Source organism: Pristiophorus japonicus, chromosome 25 (assembly GCF_044704955.1).
Source record: "Pristiophorus japonicus isolate sPriJap1 chromosome 25, sPriJap1.hap1, whole genome shotgun sequence".
In the NCBI taxonomy this organism is placed as follows: domain Eukaryota; kingdom Metazoa; phylum Chordata; class Chondrichthyes; family Pristiophoridae; genus Pristiophorus; species Pristiophorus japonicus.
This window is the reverse complement of record NC_092001.1, coordinates 16119635-16136534: the sequence shown is the minus strand read 5'-3', so window position 1 is coordinate 16136534 and position 16900 is coordinate 16119635.

Here is a 16900-nt window from a genome sequence, read left to right as displayed (position 1 = left end):
GTGGTTACCACTGAAATATCAACATAAGAACATAAGAACATATGAATTAGGAACAGGAGTAGGCCATCTAGCCCCTCGAGCCTGCTCCACCGTTCAACATATTCATGGCCGATCTGGCCGTGGAATCAGTTCCTCTTTCCGGCCCACTCCCCATAACCCTTAAATACCTTATTGGTTAAAAATCTATCTATCTGTGATTTGAATACATTCAATGAGCGACCCTCAACTGCTTCCTTGGGAACAGAATTCCAGAGATTCACAACGCTCTGGGAGAAGAAATTCCTGCTCAACTCAGTTATAAATTGGGTCCCCCGTATTTTGAGGCTGTGCCCCCTAGTTCTAGTCTCCCCGACCAGTGTAAACAACCTCTCTGCCTCTACCTTTTCTATCGCTTTCATTATTTTAAGTGTTTCGATAAGATCATCCCTCGTCCTTCTGAAATCCAACGCGTAAAGACCCAGTCTACTCAATCTATCATCATAAGGTAACCCCCTCATCTCTGGAATCAGCCGAGTGAATCGTCTCTGTACCCCCTCCGAAGCTGGTAATCCTTCCTTAAGTAAGGTAACCAAAACAGCATGCAGTACTCCAGGTGCGGCATCACCAAAACCCGATACAGTTGCAGCAGGACCTCCCTGATTTTGTGCTCTATCCCTCTCGCAATGAAGGCCAACATTTCATTCGCCTTCCCGATTACCTGCTGCACGTGGAAACTAACTTTTTGGGATTAATGCACAAGGACCCCCAGGTCCCTCCGCACCGCAGCATGTTGCATTTTCTCCCCGTTCAAATAATATTCCCCTTTTACTGTTTTTGTTTCCGAGGTGGGTGACCTCACATTTTCCAGACATTGTATTGCATCTGCCAAACCTTAGATAATTCGCAAAACCTATCTCAATCTCTTTGCAGCCTCTCTATGTCCTCTACACTACCCGCTTTCCCACTAATCTTTGTGGCATCTGCAAATTTTGTTACAGTACACTCTGTCTCCTCTTCCAGTCATCTATGTATATTTTATTCGGGTCGTAATCTGACAGACCTCTGTCGTGCCTGTTTATGTATTCGCGGCCCAGTCGGACAGAAAGCTGGCATGTGTGTACCTGTATTCGGGTACCAGTCAGACACGCCTCTGCCCTCACTGTGTCGATATCCGATTCCCAGTGGGACAAAGGCCACTCCTATCTGTATCTGTTTTCTCTGTGAATATCCTACCTGTAATTTTATGGTGGAGCCTATTGTTCTGGATTCCACTCTAGAGGATATAGTTTTCCTCCATCTAGCCCATCGAATGCCTAATTTGTTTTAGCAATTTCAAGTTAATCGAAATCGAATTCTAAAGTCACGTGAACGCGAGGGAAGCTAATGCAGTTCTTTAAATCCAGCAGCATTATGTTGAATCCCCCATGGCCAATATGTTCTATTTTCACCTTTAGTCGGTGTGCCATTATTTTTCCAATCACCGACGTTAAGCTGTCTGTTCGACAGTGTACTGGGCATGTTCTATCTCCTTTCTTAAATATGGGTATTACTTAAGCTTTCTGGCTGTGTTCTGGCTGTACACGTTACACTAACATCGAAACATAGAAACATAGAAAATAGGTGCAGGAGTAGACCATTCGGCCCATGGCTGAACGTGCAACTTCAGTACCCCATTCCTGCTTTCTCGCCAAACCCCTTGATCGCCCCAATTCGTAAGGACTTCATCTAACTACTTTTTGAATATATTTATTGAATTGGCCGCAACAACTTTCTGTGGTAGAGAACTCCACAGGTTCATCACTCTCTGGGTGAAGAAGTTCTTCCTCATCTCGGTCCTAAATGTCTTACCCCTTCTCCTTAAACTGTGTCCCCTGGTTCTGGACTTCCCCAACACTGGGTACATTCTTTCTGCATCTAACCTGCCTAACCCCCTCATAATTTTAAAGGTTTCTATGAGGACCCCTCTCATTCTTCTGAACTCCAGTGAATACAAGCCCAGTTGATCCAGTCTTTTTTGATTGGTCAGTCCCGCCATCTCGGGAATCAGTCTGGTGAACCTTCACTGCACTCCCTCAATAGCAAGAAGTTCCTTCCTTAGGTTAGGAGACCAAAACTGTACACAATACTCCATGTGTGGCCTCACCAAGGTCCTGTACAACTGTAGCAACACCTCCCTGCCCCTGTGCTCAAATCCCCTCGCTATGAAGGCCAACATGCCATTTGCTTTCTTAACCGCCTGCTGGACCTTCATGCCAACCTGCAATGACTGATGTACCATGACACCCAGGTCTCGTTGCACCTCCCCTTTTCCTAATCTGTCACCATTCAGATAATAGTCTGTCTCTCTGTTTTTATCACCAAAGCGGATAACCTCACAATTATCCGCATTATACTTCATCTGCCATGCATTTGCCCACTCACCTAACCTATCCAAATCAATCTGCATTCTCATCGCAACCTCCTCGCAGCTCACACTGCCACCCAACTTAGTGTCATCCGCAAATTTGGAGATACTACATTTAATCCCCTCGTCTAAATCATTAATGTACAGTGTAAACAGCTGGGGCCCCAGCGCAGAACCTTGCGGTACCCCACTAGTCACTGCCTGCCATTCTGAAAAGTCCCCATTTACTCCTACTCTTTGCTTCCTGTCTGACAACAAGTTCTCAATCCATGTCAGCACAGTACACCCAATCCCATGGGCTTTAACTTTGCACATTAATCTCTTGTGTGGGACTTTGTTGAAAACCTTCTGAAAGTCCAAATATACCACATCAACTGGTTCTCCCTGGTCGACTCGACTGGAAACATCCTCAAAAAATTCCAGAAGATTTGTCAAGCGTGATTTCCCTTTCACAAATCCATGCTGACTTGGTCCTATCATGTCACCTCTTTCCAAATGCTCTGCTATGAAATCCTTAATAATTGATTCCATCATTTTACCCACTATCGTTGTCAGGCTGACCGGTCTATAATTCCCTGTTATCTCTCTTCCTCCTTTTTTAAAGAGTGGGGTTACATTGGCTACCCTCCACTCCATAGGAACTGATCCAGAGACAATGGAATGTTGGAAAATGACTGTCAATGCATTCGCAATTTCCAAGGCCACCCTCCTTAATACTCTGGGATGCAGTCCATCAGGCCCTTGGGATTTATCGGCCTTCAATCCCAAAAATTTCCCCAACGCAATTTCCCGACTAATAAGGATTTCCATCAGTTCCTCCTCCTTACTCGACGCTCCGACCCCTTTTATATCCGGAAGGTTGTTTGTTTCCTCCTTTGAGAATACCGAACCAAAGTACTTGTTCAATTAGTCCGCCATTTCTTTGTTCCACGTTATGACTTCCCCTGATTCTGACTGCAGGAGACCTACGTTTGTCTTTACCTTTTTCTCTTTACATATCGATAGAAAATTTTGCAATAAGTCTTAATGTTCCCTGCAAGCTTCATCTCGTACTCCATTTTCCCTGCCCTAATCAAAACCTTTGTCCTCCTCTGCTGAGTTCTAAATTTCTCCCAGTCCCCGGGTTCGCTGCTATTTCTTGCCAATTTCTATGCCACTTCCTTGGATTTAATACTATCCCTGATTTCCCTTGAAGCCACGGTTGAGCCACCTTCCCTTTTTTATTTTACGTCAGACAGGAATGTACAATCTGTTCATCCATGCGATCTCTAAATGTCTGCCATTGCCCATCCACAGTCAACCTCTAACGTATCATTCGCCAATCTATCCTAGCCAATTCACGCCTCATACCTTCAAAGTTACCCTTCTTTAAGTTCTGGACCATGGTCTCCGAATTAACTGTTTCATTCTCCATCCTAAAACAGAATTCCACCATATTATGGTCAATCTTCCCCAAGGGGCCTCACACAACGGGATTGCTCAACAATCCTCTCTCATTACACAACACCCAGTCTAAGATGGCCTCCCCCCGAGTTGGATCCTCGACATATTGGAATAAAAAACCATCCCTTATGCACTCCAGGAATTTCTCCTCCACCGTATTGCTTCCAGTTTGGTAAGCCCAATCTACGTGCATATTAACGTCACCCATTATAACTGCTGCACCTTTATTGCATGCACCCATAATTTCCTGTTTGATGCCCTCCCCAACATCACTACTACTGTTTGAAGGTCTGTACACAACTCCCACAAACGTTTTTTGCCCTTTGGTTTTCTGTCGCTCTACCCATATAGATTCCACATCATCCAAGCTAATGTCCTTCCTAACTATTTCATTAATCTCCTCCTTAACCAGCAATGCTAACCCACCTCCTTTTCCTTTGATTGTTTCCTTCCTGAATGTTGATTACCCTTGGATGTTGAGTTCCAAGCCCTGATCATCCTGGAGCCACATCTCTGTAATCCCAATCACATCATAACGTAATGTATGTAATAGTGCCTCTGCGATCTCTACTTTAAATTGGTTTAAATTGTGCAGATGTAATCCGTCCGGGTTTTATTCTCTTTGAGTTTGCTTAGTTTATTTAATAGCTCTCCACTTTTTATTTTAAATGCAATTAACTCCTTGTTAATCTCATCGTCTAATATCATGTTCACCTGCTCTGTTGTCCTGATAAATAACGAAGCAAATCAATTACTTTATATTTTTGCCATCTCCCTATCGCTGCCTGTGGTATTATGCTGTCCAGTCCTCTCTGGTCATATTCCTATTCCAGCCTTCCATTTTAATTGATGTAGCTGTAAAACATTTTACTATTTTCTTCTTTGTTCTTTGATAATTTAAGGTCACAGTTGCTCTCTGCCTTTCTAATAGTTTTTGACTTCATTCCTACTCTCTCCATATTCTCGCTGATCATGCTGACTATGCTGTCCATGGAATTAGTGCGTGCATCTACACCTAACCTAATTTTTTTCTGTATATCTTTATTCATCATTAGTGTTCAGTTTGTTCTTATTTTTAGCAGAATATCTATTTTCCCGAATTCTGCTGCACACCTTTCAAATGTTTCCCTTTTCTATTTTTGTCATCTTTTTTCCAATATTGTTGGTCATTTTATTTCCCCATGTTCTATTCGCAAAACCAACTTTTCTCCAGTCAATTATAGTGGTCTTCGTCATACTTATGTCCATTTCAATTATCACCTGACAGCATATTATTTTATTATTGGATAGATGTATCGCAACTTTTAGTTACATTATCTTCTCTGCTTTATTCCGCATTACGACATCCAATAGCGAACCCTTCCTTTTTGGTCTCCTTATCGATTGGGTTTGAAAGGATTCATATACGCAGCGTGGGAACTCCATTCCCTCATCCTCTTCCCTACCTCTTCTGTCCAATTAATATCGCAATATTTGAAAGTTCACGTGATTATTATTCCTTATATTTCTGCACATTTCCCTATGGAACAACCCGAATCATGTGTTCGATCCTTTCGGTAAGCGTAAATAGGCGTAATTTACGGCGTTGGCGTTAACAGAGTGTTTTCAGATGGTGGGATACTCGCCTATTCTCAAAGTCCTTATTACTCTATTTGTGCTTAACACCCAAAATGGGCATTATTTCCAGCGTGGGCGTTGACAAAGTGTTTTCAGATCGCGGGATACTCACCGATTGTCAAAGTCCTTAGAATCTCCACTTTTGTGCGTAACACCCAAAAATGTGCGTTATTGTAGGCGTGGGCGTTAACAAAGTGTTTTCAGATCGCCGGCTTCTCGTCCATTCTCAAAAAAATCTAGTTTCCATTTTAGAAAATGTGCGTGACAGCCGGCGAATTCAAATGTTTTTGTCCTTCTGCATAAAGATTGGCCGTCGTTCGCAACGGCATGGCAACGCGAGGTTCCTGCGGTTCTGTAAGTCAATGGTCATCGTGACATGAACAGAAGAGGAGTTCGGGAGACAAGGTGCTCTGAGGCACTGAAGGCGTGTCTCTGTGTATGTGACTACTTTGGGAGGAGGGAGGGAGTGTTTGGAGCTTCACAGCAAGAAGGGAAAGAAAAATTACCAGTCTCATTTTTGTCTCAAATTGGCCTATAATGGAGAGCCAGGAGGATGCATCACAGCACGCTTTGGACTCTGATGCTAGAGAGAGCAGTGAGATGGGAGAGGAACACATTGGAGGCGCAAAAGAGCCAGGTGGTTCTGGACGAGGCAAATGCCTCGCTTTTACAGGAGGTCCAGTTACGCTGTGGTGATTTGACTCAGGGTGGGGATGGGAAGCCCCCCCAAAAGGCTATGGATTAAATAGCACAGTTGATGTCACTGGCAACCAACCAGGTTTGTGAGCGCCACCATTGCCACAAACGATGGAACGACCTCGTGGGATGTACAAGATTAAATTGCAAATTGAATTAGATTTATTTATGCATTTATATAATTGGATTTGTAACAGCCAGGAGTCACCCTCATCAGGGGAGGAGGATGCGACGAGCCTGCAGAGTGACTTGGATACTTTAGGTGAGTGGGCAAATGCATGGCAGATGAAGTTTAATGTGGATAAATGTGAGGTTATCCACTTTGGTGGTAAAAACAGAGAGACAGTCTATTATCAGAATGGTGACAGATTAGGAAAATGAGAGGTGCAACGAGACCTGGGTGTCATGGTATATCAGTCATTGAAGGTTGGCATGCAGGTACAGCAGTCGGTGAAGGAAGAAAATGGCATGTTTGCCTTCATGGCGAGGGGATTTAAGTACAGGAGCAGGGAGGTGTTACTTCAGTTGTAAAGGGCCTCGATGTGGCCTCACCCCGCGTATTGTGTACAGTTCTGGTCTCCTAGCTTGAGGAAGGACATTCTTGCTATTGAGGGAGTGCAGCGAAGGTGCACCAGACTGATTCCCGGGATGGCGGTACTGACCGATCAACTGGGCTTGTTTTCACTGGAGTTCAGAAGAATGAGAGGGGATCACGTAGAAATGTTTCAATTTCTGACGGGATTGGACAGGATAGATGCAGGAAGAATGTTCCCGATGTTGGGGAAGTCCAGAACCAAGGGTCACAGTCTAAGGATAAGGGGTAAGCCATTTCGTTCCAAGATGAGGAAAAACTTCTTTACCCAGAGAGCGGTGAACCTATGGAATGTTCTACAACAGAACGTTGTTGAGGACAATTCATGAAATATATTGAAAAAGGAGTCAGATATAGACCTGACTACTAGGGGGATCAAGGGGTATGGCGAGAAAGCAGGAATGGGGTACTGAAGTTGCAATGTTCAGCCATGAACTGACTGAATGGCGTTGCAGGCTCGAGGGCTGAGTGGCCTCCTATTGCACCTATTTTCTATGTTTCTGTGTTTCTATGTTTCAATGTTTTTATCACATAAATTCTTTCACTTTTCCGGGAATGTTTTCCTCAAAGCCTGCAGTCACGGTGTGATACATCAGGTAGCGAATGATAATTATCAAAATAATCCTGATTGATTATGTGTTGTATCAGTCTCTGTGACAGGACCTATCAATTATATCATGCAATGTTCTCTTGCTTTGTCGTCCAGTCAACTTTTACTGAAGGGGCTCTCGTTGATGAGGTCTTGCCGAGGTTAACGGGTGTGGGGGGCCACTAGCCCCCAGGGACATCACTGAGATGGAGAACATGTGCTCGCACTCGTGGGAAAGCACCCACAAACAGCCACGGACGCATTTGCTGACCCTGAAGTGAGAAAAGGTTTCGATATTGCGTGATGTGAATTCAATGGAGGCCAAACCCACTCATATCCGGACAATCACATGTGATAAATGGTTTCTCAAATTTTCATCGAAATAATGATGGACGAAAGAAATTTATTGAAATGCCAAAGAGTTGGTGGTCATGAAATGCGATGCCCGTGATGACTTTGAGTGCGGTGGTGTTTTTGACGTGTATACGCTGTGCGTAGCACTGGACTCATGTTGTGAGCCGAGCACCCCCTTTCTCCTCTACGAAACTCATTTGTGAATTCCAGCTCAGCCAGCAACGCGGCCCCAGGAGGGGCATGAGTCTTAGGACAATTCGAATATATCTGTTGCGAGGAGCCCCGATTGTCACCCGTCAATCCGCTGAATCTTTTCTCCATGGAGAAGAGGGCACATATCAAAGAACATGCATCGCCACGGGGCAGAAGCCAATCCCCCACAAGGCCAGCTAATGGTCCTCCCGTCCTGCCCGCCACCACTCTGAAGATACCTTGCCCAAACTCTTCACCGCATGGTGCCCCATTTTTTCCCAGGACGGCACCGACATTGCGGAGGCTCGTGGGCGCGCCAAGTCTGTCCCATGAGTAGCAACTGACAGTGACGAGAAGGCACAATTGTCCAGGAGGACTGTCAACATTGGTGACCAGCTCATCGAAGCATTGGGAGTGATGTCCCGACAGCTGGCCACAATGACCAATTCAGAAGGTGGAGATCCAGGATGCGATAGCCAGGAAGATCTCTCTCGCCTTCTCTCTCTCTCGCTCTCTCTCACCTTCTCTTTCTCTCTCTCTCTCTCTCTCTCTCGCCTTCTCTCTCTCTCTCGCTCTCTCTCACATTCTCTCTCTCTCCCGCCTTCTCTTCCGCTCTCTCTCTCGCCTTCTTTCCTTTTTCTTGCCTTCTCCCTCTCTATTTCTCTCTCTCTTTCTGCCCCTCTCTCTTTCCCTCTCTCTCTCTCTCTCTCCCTCTCTCTCTCTGTCTCTCTCTCTCTCACCTTCTCTGCCTCCACCCCTAGTTTCTGCACCCCCACTGCAAATGACGGATAGAGTCAGGACCAAGATGCTGCTTCTACATCAGAGAATGTTGCCCCTCGGCACGTCCCCACTCCCGGACCCGTGCAACGACTGCATCTGCCTTCATCCCCCCAATGAGGAACCGCCTGAGGATCTCCTCGGTCACCCATCGTGGAGCGAGGAAGGGAACGGCTCGACTTAGTGAGATGAAGGTTCTTGGGGCGGGAGGAAAGTAAGTTGCATTTCAGTTGGTGATGGCTGTATTATATCTGCATCTGGTTGTATGCAATTTGATGTATTGTATGGGGGTTGGTGAACCCCTCCGCATTTCCCTTTATATTCTGTGTTGCAAGAGAGGTTGATAAATTGTTTGCTGTCAATCGTGGAACAAGTGGATTCTGGGCTGTGGTTGGGTGTTATTGCAAGTGATAATTATGATTTCAGACCAGTGTTATTACACAATCTATTTTCTTGCCCGTAACCTTGAAGCACTTTGCCTCACATATCTTCACCGTTAAACACTGCTCAGTAAACGTAACCACCAGCAGTCCAGTCTCTGAACATATGTCTGTTGCGATGTTCACGTCAACTGAGTAGAACTCCAGAGTCAAAGCAAACTCCGCTGAAGTTCAGGCAGCCTTTTGAATGGAAGAGCTGTGATTGAAAAAATGCCAGCCACACCGTTGGCGTTGGTTCAGAAATGTTACACCCTTTGTGGGCGTTTTTTTGGGCAAGCGATGTTGTGGGCAGTATGTGTGCGAGGTGAGGGAAACTGAAAGACATCGATCTCCTGACCGTTACTTTCCCCAAATGTGCTCTTTATGAACTACAAAGTGGCCCGGCGTTAATAGTGAACCTGAGCGTTAAATTGTTGTGGAAAATAACGCTCGGGCGATATTATGGGCTTTGATTTTGCCCAATCTGTCCAAACAAAGTGGGCGGGCTGTAATATTTTGTCCCGGCGTTAAGCACATGGCTAAAGTAACGTAACGCTCGGCGATAAGGTTTTGAAAAATGCTACCTCAGTTTCCATTTTGTTTCCAATCGGCGAAATCTGGGCTTTATACGTTAATTCAGCGGTAAAAATGGCGTTAAAGATGCACAAAAGGTTTTTAACCGTCTGCTTTTTTTAAAACAGGCGTTACCGTGACTGATACCATATGAGCGTTAACGTTAAATCTCTCTCATCTTCTGCTGTAGACTGTCGCAATCCTTAGCACTGGCATGGCAACTCTCGATTCCCACGATTCAGGAGCTCAGTGCTCATTATGAATTGCGCCGAAGAGGACCTAAACTGTGAGCGTGTTGCGATTGAGTAGAGGCGTGTGTGGATGGGGTGTCATGGCTTTGGGAGGAAGGAGGGAGAGATTCGAGCTTTACAGCACATTGGGCAAAAGAGTTAGCCGTTACCGGCCAGATCTTTGTAAGAATTATGCGACTATAATGGAGGCAGAACATAAGAACATAAGAATTACGAACAGGAATAGGCCATCTCGCCGCTCGAGCCTGCTCCGCCAATCAGCAAGGTTATGGCTGAGTGGAGGAGTCAAGCCAGCACGCTGTGGAAACTCACGCTGGTGAGAGCAGTAAGCTGGGAGATGAGGACATTGGAAAATCAAAGAGAGCAAGGAGGTTCTCGGACGAGGCAAAGCTTCCGTCCTGCAGCGGGTCGAGTCACGCAGGGGTGATTTGACACAGGGACGGTGGTGGGAATCCAGCCGCAAAGGTCTACATGAGGATATGGAGCAAGATAGAGTGGTGGTCTCGGTGGCCACCAACGTGGAGCATGAAGCCAATCAATGCCGCAAGCAACCGACCTTGTGGAATCCGCAAGATTAAGTATCACGTCTACTTACAATCACTTATATAGTTATGAGTTGGTTTTGTAAGAGTCATCAGTGACTATCACATGTGAGATCGTCCTACTATTGGGAATGTTGTACCCAAATCCTGCGGTCACGGTGTGTGTCTTTAGGTAATAAATGATATTCTGATAAAAATCATGATTACATCTGTCGGTTATGTGTTTTATCAGTCTCCGTGACACGACCCAGCAATAATATAAGAACGTAAGAACATAAGAATTAGGAACAGGAGTAGGCCATCTAGCCACTCGAGCCTGCTCCGCCATTCAATAAGATCATGGCTCATCTGACCATGGACTCAGCTCCACTTACCCGCCCACTCCCCATCGCCCTTAATTCCCTTATTGGTTACAGCACATTGGGCAAAAGAGTTAGCCGTTACCAGCCAGATCTTTGCAATAATTCCGCGACGATAATGGAGTGAGAACATAAGAGAATAAGAATTAGTAACAGGATTAGGCCATCTAGTCCCTCGAGCCTGCTCCGCCACTCAAAAAGGTCATAGCTGAGTGGAGGAGTCAAGCCAGTATGCTAAGGAAACTCACGTTGGTGAGGGCAGTGAGCTGGGAGATGAGGAAATGTAGCAGGCAACGACCTCCTAACATGTTGTTCTGTTGCATGTTACAGAAGAAGCTATCGATGATGAAGTCCGCGGAGCGGCCAACTGATGGGGAGGCCACCAGTCACCAGCGACATCACTGACACGGAGGCGCGGGTGATCATACCAGTGTGGAGGAACAGCCGGAGAGCAATGCAGGCATCTGCAGAGCCTGAAGTGATGGGACGTGAGCCAAGAATACACCATTGCATGATCTAAATTGAATTGATGCCACACGCATTCATATCCGAGCAATAATATATGAGCGTTGGTTTCTAACAACGTCCCACAAATAATGCAGGCCGAGTGAGAATCGTTGCAATGCAAACTGTTGATGGGCAATCCCACAGAGGCCAGAAGTTGTGTACGTGGGCCCTGACTCTGTGGATGAACCTGCATCTTGTGTGGAGGATGTCCCATTCTCGCCAGTCTATCCGCATGGTCTCTTGTGGATGGATGGGATTTGCACTTCCAGGAACCTGCATCGCCATGATCGACAAGCCATTCTCCTCCAAGGACATCTGGTGTTCCTCCAACAACTCCCAGCTCCAGTGTGGAGGTACCGGACACAAAGAACGTCGCTAAATGCACCCCGTTTGTCAGCAGGCAGGCAGCGACCGCGCCCAGCTTTCATACATGTTGCAGGTCTCGCCCATGACCATCAGATGAGAGCGGAGAGATGGTACAGTTGTCCAGGATGACTGTAGACATCGGTGACCAGCTGCAAGGTGCATTGGAGGCATATCCCAACAGCTGGCCAGAGTCTCCAGCACCATCAATGAGTACGTTCCATGGATGGCCGAGGCCCTGGAGACGATAGCCAGGAACATTGCTGGCACAGTCCTCACACTGGTCCCGGAGCGCTACACTCCACCCCAACTTTTGGCACCCCTCCCAGTCCCAATGACACATGAACGTCAGCAGAAAGATCCTGCTTCTGGATACGGGAATGTTCCCACATCGTTACCCTCTGCTCCTGTACTCTTGTAATCATCGGCTCTTCCTTCATCCCTCCAAATGAGGCATCGCCGAAGGTGCTCCTGGACAAGGAGGGAAAGGGGTAGAGATGGGGAGAAACTTGAAACATAGAAATTAGGTGCAGGAGTTGGTCATTCGACCCTTCGAGCCTGCACCAACATTCAATGACTTCATCGCTGAACATGCAACTTCAGTATCCCATTCCTGCATTCTCGCCATTCTCGTTGATTTCCCCCGAGCAGTAAGGACTACATCGAACTCATTTTTGAATATATTTAGTGAATTGGCCTCAACCACGTTCTGTGGTAGAGAATTCCACAGGTTGACCACTCTCTGGTTGAAGGTGTTTCTCCTCATCTCGGTCCTAAATGACCTACGCCTTATTCTTATGCTGTGAACACTGGTTCTGGACTTCTCCAACATCGAGAACATTCTGCCTGCATCTAACCTGTCTAAACCCGTCAGAATTTACACGATTCTAGGAGAACCCCTCTTATTCTACTGAACTCCAGTGAATAAAATCCCAGATAATCCAGTCTTTCTTGATATGTCAGTCCCGCCATCAATAGCAAGAATGTCCTTCCTCAAGTTAGGAGACCAAAACTGTACACAACACTCCAGGTGTGGCCTCACCAAGGCCCTGTACAGCTGCAGTAACACCTCCCTGCCTCTGCATTCAAATCCCCTCTGTATGAAGGCCAACATACCATTTGCTTTCTTCACCGTCTGCTGTCCCAGCATGCCAACCTTCAATGACTGATCTACCATGACACCCAGGTCTCGTTGCACCTCCCCTTTTCCTAATCTGTCACCATTCAGATAATAGTCTGTCTCTCTGTTTTTACCACCAAAGTGGATAACCTCACATTTATCCACATTATACTTCATCTGCCATGCATTTGCCCACTCACCTAACCTATCCAAGTTACTCTGCAGCCTCATAGAATCCTCTTCGCAGCTCACACTGCCACCCAACTTAGTTTCATTCTCAAATTTGGAGATAGTACATTTAATCCCCTCGTCTAAATCATTAATGTACAGTGTAAACAGCTGGGGCCCCAGCAGTGGTCCCTGCGGTATCCCACTCGCCGCTGTCTGCCATTCTAAAAAGTACCCTTTTACTCCTACACTTTGCTTCCTGTCCGACAACCATTTCCCCACCCAAGCCAGTACGCTACTCCAATCCCATGTGCTTCAACGTTGCACATTAACTTCTTGTATGGGACCTTGTCGAAAGCCTTCTGAAATTCCAGATACACCACCTCAACTGGTATACTCTTGTCCACTCTACTGGGAACATCCTCAAAAAAATCAAGAAGGTTTGTCATGCATGATTTCCCTTTCACAAATCCATGCTGACTTGGGCACATCATGTCAACTCTTTCCAAAAAAGCTGATATGACATCCTTAATAATTGATTCCATCATTTTACCCACCACCGATATCAAGCTGACCGGTCTATAATTACCTGTTTTCTCTCTCCTTCCTTTTATAAAAAGTGGTGTTACAGTGGCTACCCTCCACTCCATAGGAACTGATCCAGAGTCTATGGAATGTTGGAAAATGACTGTCAATGCATGCGCTATTTCCAAGGCCAACTCCGAACTACTCTGGGATGCAGACCATCAGGCCCTAGGGATCTATCGGCCTTCAATTCCATCAATTTCCCCAGCACAATTTCCCGACTAATAAGGATTTCCCTCAGTTCATCCTTCTCACTGGACCCTCTGACCCAATTTATATCCGAAAGTTTGTTTGTGTCCTCCTTAGTGAATGCCGAACCAAAGTACTTGTTCAATTGGTCTGCCATTTCTTTGTTCCCCGTTATGACTTCCCCTGATTCTGAGAAGAGGAGGGTGGATGGAAAGGGAGTTGCATGTCCGCAGGTGATGGGTCTGTTATATCCCTATCAGGGTGGGTTCAGCAGTTGTTGCCAATGATACTTTTAATTTCACAACAATGCTAGTGTTAACTGTCTTTCTTATTGAATATAACCTTGTTGTGCATTGCCTCAGAGAGCTGCACCATTAAACACTGGTGATTACTTTGCACTAAAGGTTACGAATAAACTTAACTCCAATTATCCTAAATTTTAACCAGCACCAACTTGATGCCCAGCATTGATGTCTGAGATGCACACATACACAGCAGTGTGTCAGCTTTGTCAATCACCGCAACGTTCTTTCAGGCAATTATGAGTTGCTGACGTTAACAGTCCTGCAGCTATGTACTCACCATGCGCCCTTTCATGCGTTCTGAAGGGAGCGGCGGGCATTGTCTAATAGTTAGGATGAGTGTCTGGCCCGAGTTCAGCGTCCAGCCCCTCGTCCTCCTCTTCATCTCTCTCCTCACGTGCACCATAAGTCACATCTCGCAATCCTTGCACCCTCCTGATCGCCAGGTTGTGCAGCATTCCGACTACAACTTTAACTACCTGAGCAGGGTTGGCGTGCAGCTCCACTCCTGCTGGTGCACTCATATAAGCCGCTGCTTGAGCACACAAATTGTTTTCTGGACCACATTGTGTTTATCTCTGTGCCTGTCAATTTACCGCTTCTCTGTCTCTTGTGGGTGTCACACAGGGTGTCATCAGCCAGTTCGCAAGTACGTTTGTCATGAAGCGTCCAACATTGGACTTGTGGATGACGTGTGAACATGTCAGTACCAGCGCTCTCACGTAGGATTTGAGACACCTCGAAGCTGCCCCGGATATTTGGCATGCACCACAATAATGAACTGTTTGTGTTTGTCAACTGGTTGGAACTTCAGGGAGTGAAATCTATTTTCATTTGCGAAAAATCTGTGGGTCCTGAGAAGGCGCCCGCATTGCGCCCTGCATCTTTGGGAACTTAGCAATGCTGTGGAATTCTGCAGCGATGTTTCTCTGGGCTTCCGCGGTCAACGGGAGGGTGATTGATTCAATTCTACAAAGGTAGGCGGCCTCCGTGAACTGTCCAATGCAGCATTATGTGGCATGGTGAGACAAAGGACAAATGTCGACCAGGGAGGCCTAAAAGATGCCGGACGCGTAAAACACCACGGCAGCGGTGAACTTGACCTCGATGGTCATGACGTCCTGAAGGTGCTGGCAGGCTGCAGATGTGGCCTGATGAGCTGCCAGATTTCTGTGAGCACCACTTTGTGGAAGCACAGTCTGTGAAGGCAGGTGTCCTTGGAAACGTTGATGTAACAGCGCTTCTAGATGTAAGGATGGCGCGTGTGCCATCTGGACCTACTATTGAATCTGGCATATCGTACATTGGGCACAAAAATCTGTGCAACAGACGTAGTGCCGTTTGCACTCTGCAGCATGTGCATAGTTAACAGAACGTAAATGGCTGGCCCCATTGAAATAAAAGTGTAATGCCGATTGGTCTGAAGAAATTCATTTCTGGTCTAAAAGCCATCCGCAGTTTGACCCAATCGTGCAGGGTGCGAACAATGTCATCCAGATGGTGACTTCACCTCAGAATAACTCCAGCTTCAATCCAAACTGCCAGCGACGTTGACGCAGCCTTTTCAATGAAGCGCCATGTGAGATGAAAAAGTGCCGTCCACACCCCTGTATTTGGTCAGAACACTTCCACTTTTTCAGAAAGCTGTTTTGGCCGAGCAATATTTTGGGCGAGATTTGTATGAGGTAGTGAAAATGAAGCTAGGCTACGTCCTGGGCAATACTTTCGTCAAAATTGATGTTTAAAACAAAAAAAGTTGGCGGGCGTGTTTATTGAAGCTCACTGTTAATGTCATGCCAGAGGTAGCGCTGGACCAAATTATTGGCGCTAATTTCGCCCATTCAGGTGATTCCATCCCATAAAGTGGGTGGGTGGTAATAATTTTTTCACAGCGTATCGAATATTTGGAAATTAACGCTCGGAGACATGTTATCAACAAATGGCCGTTACTTTACATTTTGTGCCAAAATTGGCAAAATAGAGCCATTACACGTCATTTCAACGTTAAAATGGACGATAAGTGGGCGTTATGCATTGCAAAATAATGCAAAATCTTGTCGAGTCTATGTAACAAATGTCCCTGTGTACAGTGTGTGTCTCACAATGAGGTTTCAGACTCTGTAACAAGTGTCACTTTGTAGCCAGTGGGATATCGAGCGGGCGGAGCAGCAGTGTCAGGATAATTGCAAAAGGACCAAAAGGCCGGGAGCAGCCGGGGGGAAGTCGACGCGGATGAGCGGCAGCGTCGTCAGGCATACAAAAGGCCAGTCGGTGCGGGTGCAGCAGGGTGAGAAGGCAAAACAGAAGTAGAAAGAAATCGTAGCGTGACATCACAGCCAAGGGATTAAGTGATTGGCTGGTGATTAATGAGTAATTTTTCTTTTATTTTGCCTTATCAGTAAGTATCCTTTCTCATTGTTGTAGCCTGCTTAAGTTAACGAAAGGATTTAGTCACGGCAGGAGAGCTCGTACATGTGTCATGCTCCTCCTGTGCTATGTGGTAAGTTAGGGACGCTCCCAGTGTCCCTGACGACTAAATGTACAGGAAGTGTATCCCCCTGCAACACCTAACTGACCGCATTGCGGCACTGAAGCTGCGGGTGGATTTAATATGGAGCATCCGCTACATGTCTTCTTGCATAAAGGTGAGAACTGATGGGGAAAAAAAAAACAAGTAATTGCTTTTGAGAAAGCCAGAAACATTTCATGATCCAACAAGCTGATTGTATTGTATAACACATGTAAAAGACTTGTGCTAGCATGTGATTCATCGTCATACAGAGTCGGGTGTGTATTACAACAAGCTTACATTGCGGGGAATTTGCAAACTGTCGCCTATGCCTCCAGGAGCTTGTCTTCGGCAGAGAGGGCCTACAGCA